This window comes from Sminthopsis crassicaudata, chromosome 3, assembly GCF_048593235.1.
Source record: "Sminthopsis crassicaudata isolate SCR6 chromosome 3, ASM4859323v1, whole genome shotgun sequence".
In the NCBI taxonomy this organism is placed as follows: domain Eukaryota; kingdom Metazoa; phylum Chordata; class Mammalia; order Dasyuromorphia; family Dasyuridae; genus Sminthopsis; species Sminthopsis crassicaudata.
In genome coordinates this window covers 338065485-338090157 of record NC_133619.1, presented here as the reverse complement: position 1 = coordinate 338090157, position 24673 = coordinate 338065485, and the positions used below count along the sequence as shown (strand labels likewise).

The following is a 24673-nucleotide window of genomic DNA, read 5'->3' as shown; positions in this document are numbered from 1 at the left end:
CATCATACCAAAATCTGTGGGATGGAGCTAAAGTGGCAATAAGGGGAAATTTTACATCTGTAGAGGCTTATTTAAATAAAATAGAGAAAGAGAAGATTAATGAATTGGGCCTGCAACTTAAAAAGCTAGAAAATGACCAAATTAAAAAACCCCAACCAAAAATCAAACTTGAAATAATAAAATAAAAGGAGAAATCAATAATATTGAAAGTAAAAAAAAAAAACAAACAAAAAACTATTGAATTAATAAATAAAACCAAGAGTTGGTTTTATGAAAAAGCCAATAAAATAGATAAACCTTTGGTAAATCTGATCAGAAAAAGGAAAGAGGAAAATCAAATTGTTAGTCTTACAGATGAAAAGGGGGATCTTTCCATCAATGAAGAGGAAATTAGAGAAATAATAAGGAGTTACTTTGCCCAACTTTTTGCCAATAAATTTGATAACTTAAGTGAAATGGATGACTACCTCCAAAAATATAGGCTTCCTAGATTAACAAAGGAGGAGATAAATTGCTTATATAGTCCCATTTCAGAAAAAAGAAATAGAACAAGCTATTAATCAACTCCCCAGGAAAAAATCCCCAGGACCAGATGGATTTACATGTGAATTCAACCAAACATTTAAAGAACAATTAGCCCCAATGTTATATAAACTATTTGAAAAAATAGGGGATGAAGGAGTCCTACCAAACTCTTTTTATGACACAGACATGGTACTGATACCTAAACCAGGTCGATCGAAAACTGAGAAAGAAAACTATAGACCAACTTCCTTAATGAATATTGATGCTAAAATCTTAAATAAGATATTAGCAAAAAGACTTCAGAAAATCATCCCCAGGATAACACACTATGATCAAGCAGGATTTATACCAGGAATGCAGGGCTGGTTTAATATTAGGAAAACTATTAGCATAATTGACCATATTAACAATCAAATTAATAAAAACCATATGATCATCTCAATAGATGTAGAAAAAGCATTTGATAAAATCCAACATCCATTCCTACTAAAAATGCTTGAGAGTATAGGAATAAGTGGACTATTCCTTAGAATAATCAGGAGCATATATTTATGACCATCAGTAAGCATAATATGCAATGGAGATAAACTGGAACCTTTCCCAGTAAGATCAGGAGTGAAACAAGTTTGCCCACTATCACTATTACTATTCAATATTGCATTAGAAATGTTAGCCTCGGCAATAAGAGTTGAGAAAGAGATTAAAGGAATAAGAGTAAGTAATGAGGAAATCAAACTGTCACTCTTTGCAGATGATATGATGATATACTTGGAAAACCCCAGAGATTCTAATAAAAAAGTTATTATAAATAATTCACAACTTTAGCAAAGTTGCTGGATACAAAATAAATCCACATAAATCCTCAGCATTTTTATACATCACCAACAAAATGCAACAGCAAGAGATACAAAGAGAAATTCCATTCCAAACAAATACTGAGAGTATAAAATATTTGGGAATCCATTTACCAAAGAAAAGTCAGGAATTATATGAGAAAAATTACAAAACACTTGCCACAAAAATAAAGTCAGATTTAAATAATTGGAAAGACATTCAGTGCTCTTGGATAGGCCAAGCGAATATAATAAAGATGACAATACTCCCCAAACTAATCTATTTATTTAGTGCTATACCAATCAGACTCCCAAGAAACTATTTTAATGACCTAGAAAAAATAACAATAAAATTCATATGGAAGAATAAAAGGTCAAGAATTTCAAGGGAACTAATGAAAAAAAAAGTCAGATGAAGGTGGTTTAGGTGTACCTGATCTAAATCTATATTATATAACAGCAGTCACCAAAACCATTTGGTATTGGCTAAGAAATAGACCAGTCGATCAGTGGAACAGATTAGGTACAAAGGACAAAAAAGGGTACATCTATAACAAGCTAGTGTTTGACAAACCCAAAGATACCAACATTTGGAATAAAAATTCATTATTTGAAAAACAACTGTTGGGAAAACTGGAAATTAGTATGGCAGAAATTAGATATGGATCCACACTTAACACCATATACCAAGATAAGATCAAAATGGGTCCATGACTTAGGCATAAAGAATGTGATAATAAATAGATTAGAGGAACAGAGGATAGTCTACCTCTCAGACCTGTGGAGAAGGAAGGAATTTATGACCAGAGGAGAACTAGAGATCATTATTGATCACAAAATAGAAGATTTTGATTACATCAAACTAAAAAGTTTCTGTACAAACAAAACTAATGCAAACAAGATTAGAAGGGAAATAACAAATTGGGAAAATATTTTTACAGTTAAAGGTTCTGATAAAGGTCTCATTTCCAAAATATATAGAGAACTGACCCTAATTTATAAGAAATCAAACCATTCTCCAATTGATAAATGGTCAAAGGATATGAACAGACAATTCTCAGATGATGAAATTGAAACTATATCCACTCATATGAAAGAGTGTTCCAAATCACTACTGATCAGAGAAATTCAAATTAAGACAACTTTGAGATACCACTATATACCTGTCAGACTGGCTAAGATGACAGGAACAAATAATGATGAATGTTGGAGGGGATGTGGGAAAACTGGGACACTGATACATTGTTGGTGGAGCTGTGAAAGAATCCGGCCATTCTGGAGAGCAATCTGGAACTATGCCCAAAAAGTTATCAAACTGTGTATACCCTTTGATCCAGCATTGCTGCTATTGGGCTTATATCCCAAAGAAATACCCAAATGTTTGTGGCAGTTCTTTTCATAATGGCTAGAAACTGGAAGATGAATGGATGTCCATCAATTGGAGAATGATTGGGTAAATTATGGTATATGGTATATGGTATATGAATGTTATGGAATATTATTGCTCTGTAAGAAATGACCAGCAGGATGAATTCAGAAAGGTTTGGAGAGACTTGCATGAACTGATGCTGAGTGAAATGAGCAGAACCAGATCACTATACACTTCAACAACAATACTGTATGAAGATGTATTCTGATGGAAGTGGATATCTTCAACATAAAGAAGATCCAACTCACTTCCAGCTGATCAATGATGGGCAGAAACAACTACACCCAGAGAAGGAACACTGAGAATTGAATGTAAAATATTAGCACTACTGTCTATCTGCCCAGGTTACTTATATCTTCGGAAACCAATATTTAACGTGCAACAAGAAAATTGGATTTACACACATATATTGTATCTAGGTTATACTGTAACACATGTAAAATATATGGGATTGCCTGTCATCTAGGGGAGGGAGTAGAGGGAGGGAGGGGAAAATTTGGAAAAATGAATATAAGGGATAATGTTATAAAAAAATTACTCATGCATATATACTGTCAAAAAATTTTATAATTATAAAATTAAAAAATAATAATAATAAAAAAAGAGAGAGTGAGCCCCTTCAGAAACCTGCTAATCTGATTTGATTTCCCATTTCCTTTGATGTTTTCACCTCCCTTCCTGAGATGCCAGGGAGGGTGTAACCACCTCCTTTTATGGTTTTTCCCCCCATTTTTGAGCAATAAGGGAAGGCATGATCACCTCTTTTTGGGGGGTTCTTACCTCCTTGAGAAGTCAGGGAGATCATGACTACCTATATTTTAAAAACAAAAGAAAGCACGAGATGTTATGGGCCAGAACTCTGAAATTGAAACAAAGGATTGAAACAAGGTGCTAAGTCAGTGGAATTGATAGAGACAATGATTATGTACTTAGTACTTACTAGAGTTCTACAAAATTCACACCTTTAAGAGAGCATATATAAGCTAGGAGCCTCAACCAGGATTCAGTCTGGGAAATTCAGAAGCTAGAGAAGGCAGTCCGGGAGATTCAGAAGCCAGAGTGCAAGCTCTTGGAACCAAAAGAAACCTGGTCCCAGAGAACATTACATTTTAGAGAAGAATATTACACATATCCTTTGATCCAGAAGAGTTCCTACTGGACTTATATCCCAAAGAGATCATAAAAAAGGGAAAGGGACTTACATGTGCAAAAATGTTTGTAGCAACCCTTTTTGTGGCAAGAAACTAGAAACTCAGTGAACTGTCCATCAGTTGGAGAAAAGCTGAATAAGTTATGGTATATGAATGTTATGGAATATTCTTGTCCTATAAGAAATGATCAGCAGGATAATTTCAGAGTGACCTAGAGAGATTTGCATGAACTCATGTTAAGTGAAATGAGCAGAACCAGGAGATAATTATACATGGCAACAGTAAGATAATATGATGATCAATTCTGGTGGACATGGTTCTTATCAACAATGAAGTGACTTAGACCAGTTCACAACATAGCATTTTCACTCTTTTTGTTGTTTTTTGCTTACATTTTCTTTCTCATTTTTTTCCTTTTAGATCTGTTTTTTCTTTTGCAGCATATTTGTGGAAATATGTATACATATATCGGATTTAATATATTTTAACATGTTTAACTTATATTGGATTGCTTGTCATCTAGGAGAGAGGGTGAGGGTGGAGGGGGAATTTGGAACACAAGGTTTTGTAGGAGTCAATGTTGAAAAACTATCCATGCATATATTTTGAAAATGAAAAGCTTTAATTAAAAAGAAAAAGACAAAGGGGGAAAACATCCACTCCAACAGTAACAATTTTTTTTTTTTTATGAACAAATATTGAATACAAGATTCTTGACGTTGGAAGCACCATGTACTAATTCCAACTCTGTAACAGAAATTTCATGATCCTGTCTGAGACAATTAATATGAATCTCATTTTTCTTTTTTTATGAAATTATTAAATGAGGTTTGTTTGAAGTAGCTCATAATAAAAGCATGATGGGAAGGTATAAAAAAAGAAACTTCACAGGAGCAAAATCAATGGTATTTTGGCCTAAATCTGTGATTAGCAAAACTTACTGTTTGATATGAAAATACTTGGGGCTGTTACAGATTCTGTTCTTGAGTTCTGAATGCAGCTTTGATTATCCACTATTCAAGAGAAATGCCAGGACTTACTCAGAGATATGTGATCTAGAACTAGTAGAGGTAGAGGTAGAAGTCTGTACCTGGGCAAATCTGAACTGAGAGAACAATCTTGTCTGTCCTTAAGGTATTATCCTTCTGGCTCAGTTTCCCAATTGTGATCCTCTAAATAGTCATGTTTTCTGCCTGATTCTTCCTGAATCTGTCTATCAATAGAATTGTTACTGCATAATTAGTAGTCAATTCTGTCTCATACATGAAGCCAAACAGAACTAAGGTTAATCTATCCTGCCATATATGTACCTTTAGTCTTCAGCTTGAAGTATCAGTTTGATGGTATTGTAGTAATGCCCTTGCTTTTTTTTTTTTTCTTCTTGTAGCAAATTTCTATAAACAGAGCAAGTAATGGTCAGTTGAAACCATGAGCATAATATAAATGTATAAAATTTTGGTCTTTTCAAACTGAGATTGTCATCATTATATTCTCAACAATTAGGTCAAGGAGCACTGGCCTATTCATCTGCCTATTACATGTATATGTCTATAGAAAGAAAGTCCTTCAATGATTCTATTAATACAAACTGTCTGTGGTTCTTGACTGCTATTTTGACTATTGAAACTTTTCATTATCTAAAACATCTTCAGTGTGGTTTGAAAAGAGAATTTTAATGCAATCAGTTTTCTTTGAAAAAATATTTTGAATTACATCACTGAAAAATGCAATTTTGTTCAAGTTTGCTACTATTGTGGAAATATGTTTGTACTGTGTATCCTAGCTTACAAATAGATTTTATTATAAGTGACTTAATTGATATGCAAAGCCAAGCCACAGGAAGTTTACTTGTTAATGCAGCCACAAGAGAGGATGCCTACTAGTCCATTATATTGGCATCCTTATTCCCCAGGCACCAATTCTTATATTATGTCGTATAAAGGGCCCTTGCAAAAGAGAGGGGATATTTTCTTCACAACTCTATGTGGTTTTATACATCCTCAAGCTAGTTACTAATCGCAGGGGTAAGTCAATAGAAACCCTCTTAGGTTTAAATTAAGCTGCAGAGAATTCCCCAAAATCTGTAGTGAAGTCTATTTTCATTGGTCACAAGTCAAGAGGAACAATTAGGCAAGTTGATCAGGCTACACTTGTTATGTTATGCCCAAGTGAATACTGAAGGTACCATTAAATGCTCTCTTTTTGTTCAGAGAAGTGGCTATCTGGAAGAATGGCAGCCAGATTTCCACATATATGCCTCATGCAGGGATTTCAAAATTATTTCTGGATTTTGTTGATGCATCACTTTGGGCTGTCCAACCTTTTACAGAGCTCTTTATAGACTCACAGCCTTCATGTCACAACTGGCTGAAGCACTTAAAAAGTATGATCTTTACTCTGTGGAGCATTTTCAATATTTAGAGAATTTGGGAAAATTGATCATATTCTCCCCATGTCAATTGCTTTCTCCAACATTTCTTAAACCTTTGCTTTGCACTTTTGATGATATATCCCAACAGTGAGAGCTCTGCTCTTAGTGCTGTTTCCAGTTCTCCCTAAGCTCACTTTGTAGGCTCTCACCAGTGAGGGATAAATCTTTGGTCAGGCAAGGACACTTTTCTCTGTACCATGGGTCTTCTCACTTGGATATTTCTGAAGACCCTATAAAGAGAAATGCCCATTTGGAGGACCCCTCAGCCTATCATTTTCTGTACTAAATACCTATTTTTAAATGTGCTGGCACACGCACATGTACCCATGATCACCCAAGCAACTACTTTACCATTTGTAATACTACCATCCCTAATGCCCTTCGTCTTAAGATTTGCTTCCTCTAGGCTCTAGTTAATTCATCTTTAAGTGATGTCCAATATTGGTCCTAAGACTCAGAAGCATCCTGCTTCAACAAACTTCTTGGTCATCAAGCTCATCAGCCTTCTGAGTACCTATAAAAGGGGATCAACTCTATTTCTGTAACCAGGTTGAAGCAATTACTGCAGAAAAAAATCATCAACAATTATCATTTGTTGAAGGGGGGAAATATAGTGTACATACTGTAACCTAACACTGGGCCCTAGACTAGCTTCTGAAAATTACTAACAAACATTTTATAAAAATCAAACTTGCCAGGTGCATACAAAGAACACTTACCCCATAATCTATTCCTTGAATCCAGGCAATCAAATTGCTGTTTTGTCTGTGTTTTTACTGAATCCTGTGACCCAGCAAGTGTCTGTTTTTAGTAGCTTTTATATTCCTAGCATAATGTTCATTTTTTCTAGATTGTAATCGTTCTCTTGGGGAGCAGGTTTCTTGGGGAGCTCTTAGTTTCAGTTCAGTTCCAATAATCACCAAATGCAGCCAAGAATTAAAGTCCAGATCCTTTATAATCTTTTCCTGGGCCCAGTTAGCTTTCAAAGGCCTGTCTCTCTCCTTGGTTCCCTGAGAGCTCTTGTCAGAATGTCTCCAGCCAGGTTCAGCCTCTCGTCCTCCCAATGTCTCCAGCCAGCACAAAAGTCGAAGTTGGAATGACTCTTCACTCTGAATCTCCTGAGAAGTTTTCCCAAAGTCCCCCTTGGCCCTGAAAGCTTCCTGCTTATATGGTGCACACTGAATATACACCAATCATTTCATCACTAGGAAACTATTATTTGTTGTAGGATTAAATCAGTGCTAAACTAGATTTAATTATTGTCTCCTCAATTCCACTCAGAACCTTGTTTCAAGCTCTGGCCCATAACATCTCTTGTAGGATCAGAGCAATCATACTGAACCATTAGATATTTATATCCATTCCAGTGACTTAGCACCTTGTAAGAATCCTAACAAATTAGAAACAAAATGGGGACCCGACCCCCTAGAGAGCCGGAGGCGAGTCTGGCTTCCTGCGTGCCCAGTCCCTGGGCAAATCAGTATGGCTTGCTATACTAAGTTACACATAGAAATTCAGGGACCATCAGACCTTCTACCTCTACAACAAGTTCCTTGTGACAATTAACATCCATGTATAAATTGATCTTTTACTTGGCACTGGTTCTGGATTGAAGCTCGTGGATAGTGGAAACATTCCCCTGGCAATGTCTCTTGGGCGACTCCTCTGAAGAGCCTCCTCAAAAGCCTCTGACCTCTTGACCCTCAACCCCAGTGGCAGTAGTGGTTCTCCCTCGGTACTGGATGGAGCAGCAAAAGGTGTTTGCCCTGGAACAGATCTGTGGAGTGTTTCAGGTTGACTTGGGACAAATGAGGTCTCTCTGCCTTTTCTTTAGCGATGAGGCCTGTACCAGTGGGCAGCTGGTTGTTGCTAGCCGAGAAAGTCAGTACAAGGTCTTCCATTTTCACCATGGTGGGCTGGATAAACTGTCAGAAGTTTTTCAGCAATGGAAACACTGTACTGAGACTCATCTCAAAGACCAGTAGGTCTCCAATGAAAAGACTTGTATGCAGTTCTCCATCCGACGTCCCAAGCTCCCTTCTTCAGAGACCCACCCAGAGGAGAATATGTACAAAAAACTGGATGTCTCCACCTGGCTTAACCACTTGAATGAATCTAGGCAGGTGGAAGAGGAATATAAGCTACGTAAGGCCATTTTCTTCGGCGGCATTGCTGTGTCAATCCGGGGTGAGGTCTGGCCCTTCCTGCTGCGCTATTACAGCCATGAGTCCACATTGGAGGAGCGAAAGGCACTGAGGGCACAGAAGAGGAGGGAATACTCAGAGATCCAACAGAAAAGGCTTTCAATGACTCCAGAAAAACAGAGAGAATTCTGGCGCCATGTGCAGTTCACTGTTGACAAAGATGTAGTTCAGACAGACAGAAGCAATCAATCCTTCTGAGGAGAGGACAACCCAAATGTGGAGAGCATGAGGAGAATTTTGCTGAATTATGCGGTATACAATCCAACCATTGGCTACTCCCAGGGCATGTCAGACCTGGTGGCTCCCATCCTGGCTGAGGTTCTAGATGAATCAGATACCTTCTGGTGCTTCGTAGGTTTGATGCAGAATACGATCTTTGTCAGTTCTCCCCGAGATGAGGATATGGAAAAACAGCTGCTATACCTTCATGAGCTGCTTCGGCTGGCCCACCTACGTTTTTACCAGCACCTTGTTTCTCTGGTGGAGGATGATCTACAGATGCTTTTCTGCCACCGCTGGATCCTTCTGTGTTTTAAGCAAGAGTTTCCGGATGCAGAGGCACTGCTCATGTGGGAAGCATGCTGGGCTCATTACCACACAGACTACTTCCATCTCTTCATCTGTGTGGCCATTGTGGTGATCTATGGTGATGATGTCATTGAACAACAGCTGGCCACTGACCAGATGCTTCTGCACTTTGGAAATCTGGCCATGCACATGAATGGGGAACTTGTACTCAGGAAGCATCAGAAACCAGGAGAAATAGGAATAAAGATGTGACCACCAACTCAAAGAAAATTCAACAGAATGACAGAATAAGGTAGCAGAAGGACCTTTCTTCTTTCCTGTTTGAACTGAGGAGTCATTTTCAGAATAATCTACACCTCCATCACTGACCCAGATTCATTAGCAACTAAACCTCAAACAAAGGAAGACAGATATGTAAGGTCAAGCTCAGCTTTCTATATTGGAAAGCATATGGGTTAAGAGCAGTCCTCAGGTGAAATCTTGAAGATAAATCTTTAAGCTAATTTCTCTCTCTCTCTCTCTCTCTCTCTCTCTCTCTCTCTCTCTCTCTCTCTCTCTCTCTCTCTCTTCTCTCTCTCTCTCTCCTGTCTCTCTCTCCCCCTCTGTCTCTGTCTGTCTCTCTGTCTCTGTCTGTCTCTCTGTCTCCTGTCTCTCTCTCCCCCCCCCCACTCTCTCTCTCTCTCTCTCTCTCTCTCTCTCTCTCTCTCTCTCTCTCTCTCTCTCTCTCTTCCCCCCCCCCGCCCCCCGCATATATCATGCACAAATTTTCTTTCTTGAAACCAAAACCTACTGCCTAAGTGACTTCCAGCCTGAGCCATAAAAGTTGTCACTAAAAATAGCCCAGTTGATTTGGGGATACTGAGACAGTGTAGGATTTGGAGAATTTGTGACTTTTTACAAGTATACCATGAGCTTTTTATACTTCCTCACATCTAAAAGAAACTGCTTCCTCTTGAAGACTCAAGCAATAGGCTTCTAGAGAATGTATGAATCATCTCATTTGGCTTCTTTCACAGAGCTAACAGGTTTTCTACATAAGAGTTTTGCCTGCTTCATTGCTTAATTCCACCATAATAGTAGCCAAATGGTGTTTGAATGAGCAAGAGTATCTTGTGTGATTATACGTGTGTTTGAATATATGAGTTGTGGAAAAAAAAGAATTCATTTAAGGGAAATGACAGCTTTCTCTGAGTCCTCCTCAAAAGTATCTGCCTACTGCTGGGTATGATCCTGGCTTTCAGATAGCCAAATATTGTCACATAATAATGTAGGACTGCCTTCATTTCCTGTGTCCTCCCAAACCATTTATTCCTAGTATAAAAAAGATTGGTGTATATGTCCATGCTAGAATTTGGCAGTAGAATGGCATAACCTGTGAGAATCTTTTTGGTCATCCTGAAAAGGAATGAGTGCCAAGTCCCTTCACTGAAAAACTTTGCTTGAAATGGTGGACAAGCAGACCTCATTCCTCATTCATGCTTTAGGTTTCTGAATTCTTTTCAAACACTCCAGCTTCTGAATAAAGTCTTTTTTTCTACTCCCAGTTACATGAATTAAAAGGTTAAGCTGAATTGTATCATTTTAAAAGATCCTTATCAGCAATAAAGATGAAGTTACCAAAAAAAAAATAGAAACAAAATTTTGATATAAAATTTTTGTTCCACTGGACCTCAATTTCTAAGTAGATAGATGCCAGTGCTATTTGCACCTCTGATTTTGGGAAAACAAAGCTTTGATTAAAGAGGATGCTGTGAGTCTTCTCACTCCAACCCAGAACCAAATGCTCTTGCAGCACCCCCAAAGCTCTTTTAATACCTGATCAGAGGAAGGGTACCTATCCATAAGAAGACAGGCAGATAGTCTCCACTCATCGGCCCCATTGGAGGGGTTTCAAATTACTCTGGGTTTTTGTTGACATGTTTACTAACTGGGTAAACTGAACAAGCTCAGAATAATGTTTTACTAACAAAGATTATATCTTGTTTTGGTCTGCACATCTCTTTACACAGTGATAATGGCCCAGCCTTCACTTCACAAAGAACCCAAGTAGTGGTTGAAGCACTTATGATTAATTATCATCTAATTCTACCTGGCATCCTCAGTCTTGGGGAAAGGTGGAGAACATGAATCATTCCCTCCAGGGAGTCCTTACTAAGCTGTGCCAGGAGATGTTCAAGGACAAGGTAAAAAAATCTCCAAATAGAACTACTTAAGAGTCCATATTACACTTCATTAGAACATTAAGCTTAGCTCCTTTAAACTTTTATATGGGCAGCCTTTCTTTACCTCTGATTTTTCTAGGTGATTCATAACAACAACTGATTACTCAGATTATTCCAAAGCTTGGCAAAGTACAGAAGGCCTTTTATGAATATGCACAAACATTTCTCCAAACCAGAAGATGTTCATCCCCAGATTGTCATTGTGGTAAATCTAGGGGACTTGGTATACTTGAAATTTTGGAAGGCTCAAGTTGCTTACTCACTGAGCACAAAACTGAAAAGATCACATCAGGTCATTTTAACCCTTGCACATGCTTTTAACCATGGAGGCCTTCCCAGGTGGACTTGGGGTTTAGGAATGCACCATGCTACTCCACCTCTACTTCTCCAATATTCCTGACTATTCATGTGAACTCAAAAAAGAGAGGTGGAGTAGCAACAACCAAAAGAGTAAATATACTATGTTGTGATCCACATTCATTTCCCACTGTCCTCTCTCTGGGTACAGATGGCTTTCTTTATCACAAGACCATTGGAACTTGTTGTGATCCTGGATATCTTAGAATCAGCCAGAGTCAGAATAAGCAAAAGTCTTTATTCTTGGTCTTTTGGGGTCCCCGTCACGGAATTAGATCTAGCAATCTCCACACTTCCTTCTCTCTCCACCGCCAAAGAATGATCTTGCCTGTCTTACTCCACCCTCTCATCTCTCTCTTTGTCCACACCCACCAATCGAGCCAGCACAGAATAGTTGGGGAGGGTCATTCTCCAAGCATATGTTAATAAAAAATTGTCCAATGGGTAATTAGCCTTAAGTGCTAGATTAAGTGCATCTGCTCAGTTCTAGCCCTTTACAGGAACTGGTCTGAATCACCTCTTTGTTGATAAAAGTCATGTTCACCAGAATTGATTATCACATATTCTTACTGTTGCCATGTATAATGATATCCTGGTTTTGCTCATTTCACTTAGCATCAATTCATGTAAGTCTCTCCAGCCTCTCTGAAATCATCCTGCTGATCATTTCTTATAGAACAATGTTTCATAACATTCATATGCCACAATTTTTTCAGCCATTCTCCAAATGGTGGAAATCCACTTAGCTTCCAGTTTCTTGACACTCCAAAAAGGGCTGCCACAAAGATTTTGCACATGTGTGTCCTTTTCCCTTTTTTATGATCTCTTTGCAATACAGGCCCAGTAAAGACACTGTATAGACATAGTTTCAAAGTCCTTTGGCCATAGTGCCAAATTGCTCTTCAGAATAGTTGGAGACATTCACAACTCCATCAACTCCACCAACAAAGTATTTCCAGTTTTCCTACATCCCCTCCAACATTCGTCATTATCTTTTCCTGTCATCTTCACCAATCTGAGAGGTGTGTAGTGGTACCTCAGAGTTGTCTTAATTTGCATTTCTCTGATCAGTAATGATGTAGAGCACTTTTTCATATGGCTAGAAATAGTTTCAATTTCTTCATCTGAAAATTGTTCATATCCTTTGACCATTTATCAGTTGGAGAATGGCTTGAATTCTTATAAATTTGAATCAGTTCTCTATATATTTTAGAAATCAGGCCTTTATCAGAACCCTTGAATGTAAATCCCCCCCCCCCCAGTTTACTGCTTCCCTTCTAATCTTGTCTGCATTGGTTTTGTTTGTACAAAACCTTTTTAACTTAATATACTCAAAATTATCTATTTTATGTTCAATATTGAACTCCAGTTCTTCTTTGGCCACAAATTCTTTCCTCCTCCACAGATCTTAGAGATAAACTATCCTTTGTTCTTCTAATTTGCTTATAATAATTATTCTTTATGTCTAAATTATGAAACCATTTTGACCTTATTTTGGTATACAGTGTTAGGTATGGGTCAATATCTCATTTCTGCCATAACAATTTTCAATTTTCCCAGAAGTTTTTGTCAAATAGTGACAAAAGCTGGGGTCTTTGGATTTGTCAAACACTAGATTACTGTAGTCATTGACTATTTTGTTCTGTGAACCCAAACTATTCTACTGATAGATTATATTATTTCTTAGCCAGTATCAAAAGGTTTGATGTCTGCTGCTTTATAATACAGTTTTTGGTTTGGTACAGCTGGTCACCTTCATTTCTATTTTGTTTCATTAATTTCCTTGAAATTCTTGACCTTTTCTTCTTTCAGATGAACTTTTTAATTATTTTTTTCTAGCTCTGTGAAGTAATTTTTGGGAGTTTGATTGATATGGAACTGAATAATTAGATTAATTTAGGTAATACTGTCATTTTTATTATATTAACCTCATCTATCCATGAGCACTTTGATATTTTTCCATTTCATTAGATGTGACTTTATTTGTGTGGAAAGTATTTTGTAAATGTGTTCATATACTTCTTGACTTTGCCTTGGCAGGTAGATGAACTCCAAAGAAAGAGGAATAGGGGCTGCAATGATCTTCATTTTGTCAATTGCATTTAATAACTTTTTAAACTTTTATAAGATCTAGTCCTTATTTTTCCTTAAAATAAATTTTATATACCTGAAAACTTATTAAAATGATTCAGAAACAAGTGAAATCTTGGGAATTACTCTCTTAATCTCAGGATTTCTTTTCTGCAATTCTCTTCTTAATGAGCAATTTCAAAATTTTCAGAATCTGCTAAAATATTTTTAGGGTTCTACAACTTTAAGTATCCATCTTTATTTCTGTAGTACAAAATTGGCCCCAGTTGTGACTAGAGAAGGCTTCCTCCTCCCCACCTTTTTGTCTTTTTGGGAAATTCCAAGAGAAGTTTATAAGGAAATGGGGAACAAATAGTGCTTTTATAGAGCACATATCTTAGTGGAAGATTGGGGTATTTAGGTTAGGCATCTTACTACTGTGAACCACTGAAATAATTTTATGCCTTAGACTCTCTAGTTTCAAGCAAAAGATCTGTATATCAAATTTGTGCTATGCTTCACTTCCAGGATGAAATTAGCTTCCTTGAGGAAAGTAACTTATGAAAGATTTTGTATTACATCAATTAAAAAGTCAATTTTATTCATTTTATTAGTTTGTTACTAGAGCAGAAATAATATGTTTGCACTGTATGTCCTCTGTTACAAACATTTTCCCTAAATACTTTATTTGATATGCAAAGGCCAAGCCAGAGGAAATTGGCTTGTTCATGCAGGCAGAAAGAGACTGCCTGCCAATTTAATAGATTGGCATTTTGCTCACCCAACATGCAATTCTTATATTTTGTCTTATAAAGGATCCTTGCCAAATACAGGAGATATCCTCATTGCCCCTCTGGATGGTTCTACACCCTTTAATCCAGGTGTCAATCCCAAAGACAAGCTAGTAGAAAGTTCTTTCAGGTCAACACGAAACCATGAAGAATGTACTTCAGTCTCTTTCTCAGAAGCCAAAACAAACAACTGATCTGGTTGATCAGGCTGCCCATTTTGTGCCCATGTGAATCCTGAAGATGATATTAAACTGGTTCTCTTTAAAACCTGTTCAGGGGAAGGGTACCTCTCCAGAATACTGACATAGACTTTCTACACATGGTTCCCACAGGGATTTCAAAGTTATTTCTGGTTTTCTTTGGTACCTTATTTTGGTCTGTCCAACTCTTTACAAAATAAAAATGACTCAGCCTTCTTGTCACAAATAACTTAAACACTGTTAGAGGAAATTGAAAATTATGCTCTTTACACTGATCAAAGGTGGATAAATTGATTATGTTCTCTTCAGGTCAATTTCTTTCTCCCACATTTCTTAAACCATTTGCTTTACCCCTTTAACTACACATCCCAAGGATGAGGACTCTTGTTCTTAGTGCTTTATTCAGATCTCCCTGGCCAGCTTGGTGGGCTCCTGCCAGTAGACAAAAAGGTTTTGGCCATAGAAGGACACTTTTCTCTCTATTATGAACCTTTTTGGGAGAGGTAATAGTTAGGAAAGTGGGAAAAAATATACAATAAAAAATGCCCAGAGGAGAACAAAAGAAATCTTAAAAGAAAGCAAAAAAGGATAGTTATTAATATGTCTTCTGTTATTACATATGCTTTCTTAAAAAAGGAAATTTATTGTTACTTATTTTGAATCTTCTTTAATGTTCTCTTGGGATAGACAATATTTTTAATTTTCATGTTCTCTCTTTTTTCTATTTCTATTTAGTTTTTTTTTTTCTTATTGTATATTTAAGAAAAAAACTAAAAAGAAATAGACCAACCTAGAATCCACTTCTTCTGAAGGAGCTTCTCCCCTTAGCATGCATTTTATTAATCAGGCTGCCCCAGACATTCAGAAGGAATTGCAGAAGTTATCCATAGGGCCTCAAATTCCCAAGACCCATCTAGTGGAAACAGCTTTGAGACTTTTAAATACAGTTAAAACAGTTTTTACCAACAGTTAAAAACTGTTGTGAACAACTCCTCATGAGGCACAGAGCATTCTAGAAGCTAAAGGCCATATGTTACTGGGTAGCAGAAGGCTTAACAAATATCAGGCCCTCCAATTAGACACTTCCAATTTAACTCTCTTAAGTGTATCATACTCTCCACCCGGCCACCTTACTTCCTGACACCGCATAGTCCAGGGACATTATTATTGAGAAGAAACTTTGATTGAGTCTACCTGACTTGAGGGAAACTCCTCTCAACAATCCAGATGGTGAATTTTACTGATGGGTCCGTTTTTTTTGAAGATGGGGATAGAAAGGTAAGGTGACTCCATAGTGATCCTGAAGAAGACTTTGGAAGCTAAACTGCTTCTCCCTGGGACCTATGCTCAGATGGGCAAACACTTTGTCCTCACCAGAGCTTTAAAATGGTAGAAAGGATAGAAAGGGAACTTCTATACTGACTCCAAATGTGTCTTTCATGTTTGACATGATCGTGGGGCTCTCTAGAAAGAAAGAGGATTTTTGATAGGCAAAAAATCCTGCTTGGAGTATGCAAGGGAAATTATATATTTACTGCAAGCTGTCCCTGACAGAGAATTTTCTGTAATGTAAAGAACATCAGAAGGTGTACTCATTTCAGGTCAGAGGTAACAAACTTACAGAATCTGCTACCAAGCTGCTGAAAGTGCCCTTAAATATAACAGCCCTTCTTCCCAACTTCTCCAACTCTTAACACATCATCTTATAGTTCCCAAGATCAGGTACATGCTAAAGAAAGGGCATGTACTCTCCTCCTCTGGCTGGTTTCGAACGTCCTCTGACTAATTATCAATCTTAAGAGGCAAGTCAGTGGGAATTTCTCTTTGGCGTACACCAAGTAACTCCTTGGGAAAGAACAATCTCCATTGCCATGTAAAACCTATTTTCTCTGGACACAAGGTAGTAATAACAGGCAGGTTTGTCAAACCCAGCCAACATGAACCTAAGTAAATCCTGAGGGTGCTGTTAAATAACCTCCCATCACAAAATGCCTCTTTTAATACCTGTTCAGAGGAGGGGTGTCTATCCAGGAGGAGACTGGTATGGTACATAAATTTTACTCACAGACACTATTTCAGTAGTTTCACTGCTGAAGGTTTGGAGCTGAATCTCCAAAAATATTGGGGTTCTTCCCCACTGTTGGGAAGTGTTTCAAAATAAATTTAGATAATCTCCAAATCAAGAAGCCAAAATTTTTGTAATAGGCCATTGACTGGCATGCTAAATTGCAAGATAATTAGCAAAGAAGTGGAGAACAAAGGATGCTTTAAAAAAACACACACATTATTCTTCACTTAGAAGAATTGAGGTTCTTCACTTAGGTATTTCATTTGCCTAAACTACTGACATCTTCATTTTATGCCTTAGACAATCTAGGTTCAAAAAAACCCTTGAGGTTTTATATTAAAAGCATTACTGCTATGTTAATGGCTCAGTTCTAGGATGTCTATTGCTATGTTATTTTATGGCTTAAGAGTTAGTTCCAGTTAGAGTTGGGCATCTTTCTTCTAGATTCAGGACTGTGTTATAGACTGATGAAAAACATTAAGCAGTGTGAAGTACAAATACCTCCAGGCAAGCTCCACAGGGAAACAGCAAGTGTGGCCCCCTAGGGCTAGCTGGGTTTGGCTGGAATCTCAGCTTGAACCACAGAAATGTCACCTCCCAGACTGCATGATCAATTAGAGATTGAGGCCAAGAAGACTGAGGGATCCTTTAATGATTAGCTGTGCTGGTGAGACATGGCCTTAGGCAAGCAGAAATAGGTACACCTGCTGGGTGCAGAAGCAATGGGGCAGGGGGCTGCTGGCTTCTGGCAATTGGAGGATGGGGCTTTTGATTTGGAGTTCCAGATCAGAGGGAAGAGCTAAAGTGAAGCTAGAAGCACCATCCCCTCAAATCCAGGATTAGCAATGTTTTTACTAATAGTTTTCATTTAAAAAAAAAAAATAGAACCCAACTTTAGAACTAGTGGAATAAGGAATGAGGGGGGAGGAGATGTCATCTAACATCCATACAATATTTTGTTTTGTTTTGTTTTTTAGGATTCACACAGTACAAAGTTCAACCTTCACCAAGGTGGTATTGTCAAGGAGACAGGCAACACCATTAAAGTCAAGAAATGATAATCTAGGGCAAGCACTTGTCTAAGACTGTTGATCAGAGAGTCCAGGGATTCTTAGGAATTCTTAGAGAAAGTGACCTATTTTCTTAGTCATTTAGTGAATGGTGGCACTCAGGTTAGAGAGGAAGTTTAAGGAATGAGCTTTGCTCTTTCCCTTCTTAAATACCAGAGAACATTCTCCCTAAAGACTCAATTCGATCTCCTCAGATGGTAAGGTTGTTGGAGAGAATGTTGGTATTATATGCAGTAAAATGAGTACTTGGGCAGCCAAGGATGTGTGCACCATAGTGTTTATAGGAGTTTTACATTGGAAAGAAAGGATAATAGGTTGAGAGGGTTCCCAGTCAGAGGCATTTCTCCTAATAGAGCCATGGGAACTGTTACAGTGAAATTGAAGAAGTCTCAGTTTATAGATAAAAGTGCATCCTTCAAGGACATAATGGTGCCTAGGTCACCTTTGGTAATTGCTTTCTGGTTAGCTCTCCCCAGGGGTCATTCTATTGCATGACAATATACCTGCATATCCTGGAGAAACCCGGAGGGGAGTGGTGCAGAAGTGTTGTAGGTGAGTTTGCTGAAATTGTTTTGGAACAGGTAAGACACAATTCTCTGTAGAGGTGGTCCTTCTTCAGAGGTATAGTGAGTGCTCAAGAACTCAATGTAAGTAGTACAGGATTTTTTAAACTATAAATCCTTCAGAGTAGTTGTGGATGATTTACTACTGAGAATAACAAAATCATTACAACTGGTCATTCCAGGACATTGCTATTATTTTGTATATGATATATGAAAAGTCTAGAGAAGCAGAGGCAACAGGAGTAGCATGTTGGATTCTAGAAACATGAGTCCAGCTGGGAAGGCCTCTGAGGTTAACAGAATGGTTTAAATGACCTCATGAGATCCTTTCCATTTGGTACCCAGCAGGTCAAGAATTGGGGGCCAAAATGTGTGTGTGTGTGTGTGTGTGTGTGTGTGTAGATGACAATGAAAAGCAATGGCTAGTCTGTACTAATGTTGCCTGTACTAGCTATCAGGGACTACTTGGGCTGCTTGCTACTCCTAATAGATGGGAAGATAGTTATTGTAATCAGAGTTCTTAGTACTTATTTGTTGATCTTCTTTTCCCTCAGGAAATCCTTGACATTCAGCATTGGGAGAAGAAATAGAATATTTCCCAAGGGTGAGAATCAATTAATCAACAAATATATAGTAATATTTAATCTCCTATCAGTCACTGTACTAAATGAGGAAGATATTAAAAAAAAAAATTCTACCAGGGAGGACAAGAAGTCGGAACTAGAATAAGCAAGATAAAGTACATAAAAATAACATCAGAAGGCTTAATCCTAATGGAACAATGAGGCTTTTAGAATAGTTTAGGAGAGTGTTATACAGGGTCATCAGGTTGATAGCTATGGGAATGAAAAATAGAAAACTTTTGGGGAAAATGATATTGAGGAAGGAATTGAAAGGTGTCTAACTAAATGGTTGTATGTGGGCTAAGCAGGGAGAAGAGTTGTGGTTGACTGAGCCTGAAAACCTGGGTGAAGGAATAGGCAATTTCAGAAGAGGGCAGAGGGTAGGGGACAAAGAATTGTGTTTTGGACATGTGGAGATTCAAGTGCAATTGGGCATCCAGGTCAAAATGTTCAACAGATATTATGTGGGAATTGGGGAAAAGAACTCAAGACGGATGCAGGATCAATATTCTATGACTGGTTTAAGCTTTATCTGTTTACATTCCTACATGGGGAGATACTTCTAATTCCTTGGGACATTCCCATTATTATGGCAGTTAGAAGGAGTATACATAAAGAGGGTATGAGGTGTGAGTTGAATATGAAGGAATAATATCTTTTTTAAAAATGATGAAAATAAGGACTGAGATAGAAATGTAGTGGGAAAGGGATAGGGAGAAATGAATGATGTAAATTATGTGCTATAAGACAAAGAAGCAAGAAACAGCTTTTCTAATGGAGGGGAAGAGGAAGAGGAGAGGAGAGGTTGAGTGAACCAACCTTACTCTCATCAGAATTAGAACAAATAGGAGGTACCATAAATACTCAAGAATGGTATAGAATCTATTTTACCCTGCAGGAAAATAGGAGGTAAATGAGATATGGGAAGAGAAAGAGGAGAAAATGATAAAAGAACAGGTCATATTAGGGGAGGTGAGTGGTCCTCATTTCTGAGGAGAGATGAGAAAAATGGGGGTAAATAACAATTAGCAACTAATTATGTAAAGAAAAATAATTGAATCAAATGTTTCTGATGGAATATCATAGTTCCCTGGGAAATGATGAGCAGGATATTCTTGGTGGGGGAGGGGGGCAGGAACCTTGAAAGTACTCCATGAACAAAGTGAAATATATCATATACAAAATAATAGCAATGTCCTGGGATGACCAGTTGTAAATGATTTTGTTATTCTCAGTAGTAAATCATCCACAACTACTCTGAAGGATTTATAGTTTAAAAAATCCTATCCATTTTCAGAGAAAGAAGTAATTGTGTCTGAATACAGATCAAAGCATTCTCTGTTTCTCTTTATTTTTAACTTAAGTTTTTCTTAATGGGTTTTTATTTTAATTAGGGTGGGAGATCTGTTTTCTTTGACAACTTTTATGGAAAGGTTTTGCATAACTTGGCATGGGTTTTCTTAATTGTGGATAGGGATCAGAACCTATAAAGCAAAAATCTTAAGAAATGTAGAAAAAAAATTTAATGTAATGGGGTTAAATATTAAATTAAAATTAAAAACAAAACAAAAAAGAGGTAATTCAATTTTGTACTTTGGAAGTTATTAGTAACTTTGCATTTCAGCTAGTAAAATTAACTGAATGAGGATGTAAGAAACCAGAGTACAGAGAGTGAAAGGGGAAAGAATGAGTGGAGGCAATAGTCAATAAACATTTATTGTCTGCTATGGGCCAAGCTCCATATTAAACACTGGGGGAACACAATGGCCCAAGCCAGGCCCTTCCCTGGAAGAGCTCTTAGTCTAAAGGGGTGATTCAATACAACTCTGTACAAATAAATGGTGTACAAGAAAAATTGGAAGTAATAAAGTTGTCTCTTGGCTTCCAAGTATGAAATGAGGGAGAACATGTAAGAGCACATCAAAAAGGGTCCAGTTCTCCTCCAAAGACCAGGTATCATTCTTGGTAGATCATAATCCCTGTTCTCCTGCTCAGTTTCCCATCCACAATCTTTTTCCTGATTCCTTCCCTGTTATTCACATGTTTTCTTCTTAATTCACAGATTTGGTCCAGATGAGGCAGAAAAACCTGTACCAGCAGTCCAAGTCAGTGGTACTCCCAGGTCATGCTCATTGGATTGCACCCTTGGGCTCTAGCATTGCGCAGATGTCCTGCATCAAAGGCCTGGATATCACTGTGTTGGGTCAATGACACAGAAGGAGGATCTTGTGGACCCGTCATGAGTCAGATATTTGCCTGGGTGGTGCCTCACATGACACTGGCAGTGCCTATTATAATGGTTGGGCAATTACTTCTTGTTCTCCCTCAGGATCATCAAGAAGCCACCTCAGTCTTTCCTGTCAAATCAGTAAGTGCTCTTCCCAAGAGGAGCTGCAAGATCCAGCCTGTCTTGTCTCTGGAAAACAAGACCCTCCTAAGATTGTCCCCAATTGTTCCACGCAAAGGCCCCAGGGAGGACATTCCAAACATCAAATTCCATTTTAGGTTTTTTTAAAAAAAATTTCTGGTGGATGATTCTGTGAAGAAAGATGGTAGAGTAGATTGGTAAATTTCACTCTCCAGATTTCCCCCATAAATTGAACAAATTTGTGCCTCAGGGCAAATATAGACTGATCAAAAACAAAAGACTTGTCACAGAAAGGGATCCTTCAGATACAATCCAAGAAGTTCTGAAGAAAGCCATTGGGCTGGGCATCAACCTGTCTGAAGACCAAATACCTTTAGGCTAAATCCATAGAACCAAGAAGTGGAAACCATTCAAGCTATCTAGGCGGTTGAAGCCTCAGTAGGAACCACAGAGACTTTTCATCTCCCAAATTATTTGTGAAGTTGAGATCTGAGTCATGGAGGCCTGAGTGAACCTCGACTGATAAGGATCACCAAGTCCAGCTATGCCACTGAGAATCTTGAGAATGAGGCCCTGGCAAGAAGGGACCAGTACCCTGAGTGTGGAAGCAGCAGGACAGGAACCTTGCTGGCTGAGGGTACTTGCAGGAGGGTGGAGTTCTTGGTTGATGTTTCTGGTCAGAAGGAAGAGCTAAAGGGAAGATTGAAACACCATTCCCCCCATATACAACTTGATTAGAGGTAGTTACCCGAATAATTTTTTAAAATGAACCTGCAAAGAACCCCTCCACCATCAAAACATATTATAGAAAAGATTAGGGTACACCTTCAGAAGAGGACTCTTTAAGTAAAAAAGCTGCTACCCCAAAGAGTAATATGAAATGGCTTCCTGCCCAAAGAGAATTCATAGAACTCAAAAAAGAATTTAAAAATCAAATGAGAAACAATAAGGAAAAACTAAAGAAAAAATAAAAATCAGAAAATTATGAAAACAAAAGATAAACCAACTTGCAAAGGAGGTGTATACAGCATCTTGAAGATAAAAAAAAAATCTTATGATAAACCGAGAAATAACAAATTTTAAAGACTGAAAAAATATGGTAAAATGTGAAACATAAAAGGACACATACGGAGATCATACTAAGAAGAGAAAATACAAGAAGAATTGGACTGCCTGAAAATTGTGACCAAAAAAGAAGCTTGACACAATAATGCAAGAAATAATTCAGGAAAATTGTCCTGGAGTGATAGAATGTGAGAAGTAGAAATAGAAAAAAATCCACCAATTACCATCTCAATGAAATCTTTTGTGGAACATATATAGGAATATTGGTGCCAAATTTTTAAATCTCCAGATCAAAAAGTTTTTTTTAAGATACAATAAATTCAAATACACTGGAGCTACAATTGAAATTTACAAGGCACATCAAGAGCCACCACTAAAAGACTGGAAATATATCTACCAACAATCAAAAGAACTAGGCCTGCAGCCAAAAATGTCATAACCAGCTAAAATTATAATTTTGAATGTGAAAAGACATTCAATGAACTTGCAGATTTTCAGGACTTTCAACCAAACCTGAAGTTAACTGAAAATTTAACATAGAAAAGCTAATATCAAATATTCGTTTTAAGGAATTTAACATGGACAAACCGTTTAAACATTGACAAATTGTTTATATATTTTACATAGGAAATATGTTACATATTTAAGATATATATCGACAATAAGGTATACAACTTGAAAGACTGGCAGAAATGATATAAAAATATTAATCACATTATACAAACGAGGTACAGAGGAAGAATAGACACACAAGCATATTAGGAAAGACAAGGACTCATACTTTTGAAACCCTATTTTCTTTGGCAATGGGTTCAATGGGCAACACTACATATATACCATGAAGGTTATAAAACACTGCAAAATCTATAAAGAAATAAGGGGGTGAGGAATAGGCAGTAATAGTAAGGCAATTTAAGGACCAGAATTAAAGCAAAAATTCAGCAGGCATAGTAATATGTGTGTGTGTAATGTGTGTATATACATATATATATATATATATGTATATATATATGTATATATGTATACATAATATCCTTTTAACTAGAGCCTGCTCTGGGGGTGGAGTGTGGGAAGAAGAAAGTGGAGAAAAGGAATAAAGGAAAATATGGAGCAGAAAACAATTTACAAGAAGTAAAAAGATGGACAATCATGTATATACTTGTACTAAATACACTTTTTGAACTGGCAATTAAAAATTGAAAAATTAAGGAACTTGTGTTGTGACTTTAAAATTGTCTCATTTTACATTTTTAATTTATGTAGAGAAAGAGGAATATGGAAGAGAAATCTGGACTTTTTTTCCTTTTTAAATTTAATTTGGGATTTTCTTTGTAAAAATCATTTCTCCACTGATCCCAGGGATAGTGACTACAGTCAGCTTGATGACCAAACATTTAGCTTCTGCCTTCAAGTAGGAGATGCTAGATTGTACCCAGCCTTCTCCAATTAGTACAGGGCTGATATTAGGGGAACACATAGCCTGGGGGGAGGGCTCATTTAAACTCCCAGGATATATGACAAAATCATTTGCTATGACCACCACAGGCAATGAGCTCAAAAATTAGGTACAACCTATCGCCTCCCACAGAGTTTTATATGTTGAGATCTCGTTTTGTATGGCCAAGTATAGCCTAAATTCCCTTGGGTGGTCCTCATGGCTAGCTCCAACACCTGGCCTTGGCTGTGCTCAGAGTAATGGTTGAGTCAGTATCTCTCCTTTATCCCCAGGAAAATCAGGAAGCAATTGCAGGCTTGAACTTAATATTAAGGCAATTTGATGACCTTGAAATTGGTCAGCAATGCAGATGTGGCAAACATTTTTCCTGAGGTGTTGGGTCTCTGGATCAGGTCTAGGATGGTGTATCCAAGTTCTGCAAATTGTTGAAAGTTTGTCCTGGAATTAAGAATAAAGCTCACCAGTTGTTTAAAAATGCAAGAATCCAAATGTAATGGAATATTATTGATCTTTAAGAAATGATGAGCAGGCTGATTTCAGAAAAACCTGGAAAGACTTGCATGAATGATGCTTAATGTGAGTACAATCCAGAGAACATTGTATACAGAAACCACAAGATTATGTGATGATCAAGTGTGATGGAGTTGGCTCTTTTCAGCAATGGTGTTATCCAAGTCAGTTCCATTAGACTTGGGATGAAAAATGCCATCTACATTGTG

The 24673-nt window shown here is 37.5% G+C and overlaps 1 long non-coding RNA gene and 1 pseudogene across 1 annotated transcript; both read left to right on the top strand.

Moving 5' to 3' along the window:
* Positions 1 to 6800: 6800 nt before the first annotated feature.
* Positions 6801 to 9646, top strand: LOC141562097 (TBC1 domain family member 16 pseudogene; annotated as a pseudogene).
* A 6122-nt stretch (positions 9647 to 15768) lies between these two features.
* Positions 15769 to 23679, top strand: LOC141561663 (uncharacterized). The gene is made up of 3 exons (XR_012488112.1): positions 15769 to 18431; positions 18997 to 19046; positions 21128 to 23679. It is a non-coding gene; the product is annotated as an uncharacterized LOC141561663 (long non-coding RNA).
* Positions 23680 to 24673: the final 994 nt, after the last annotated feature.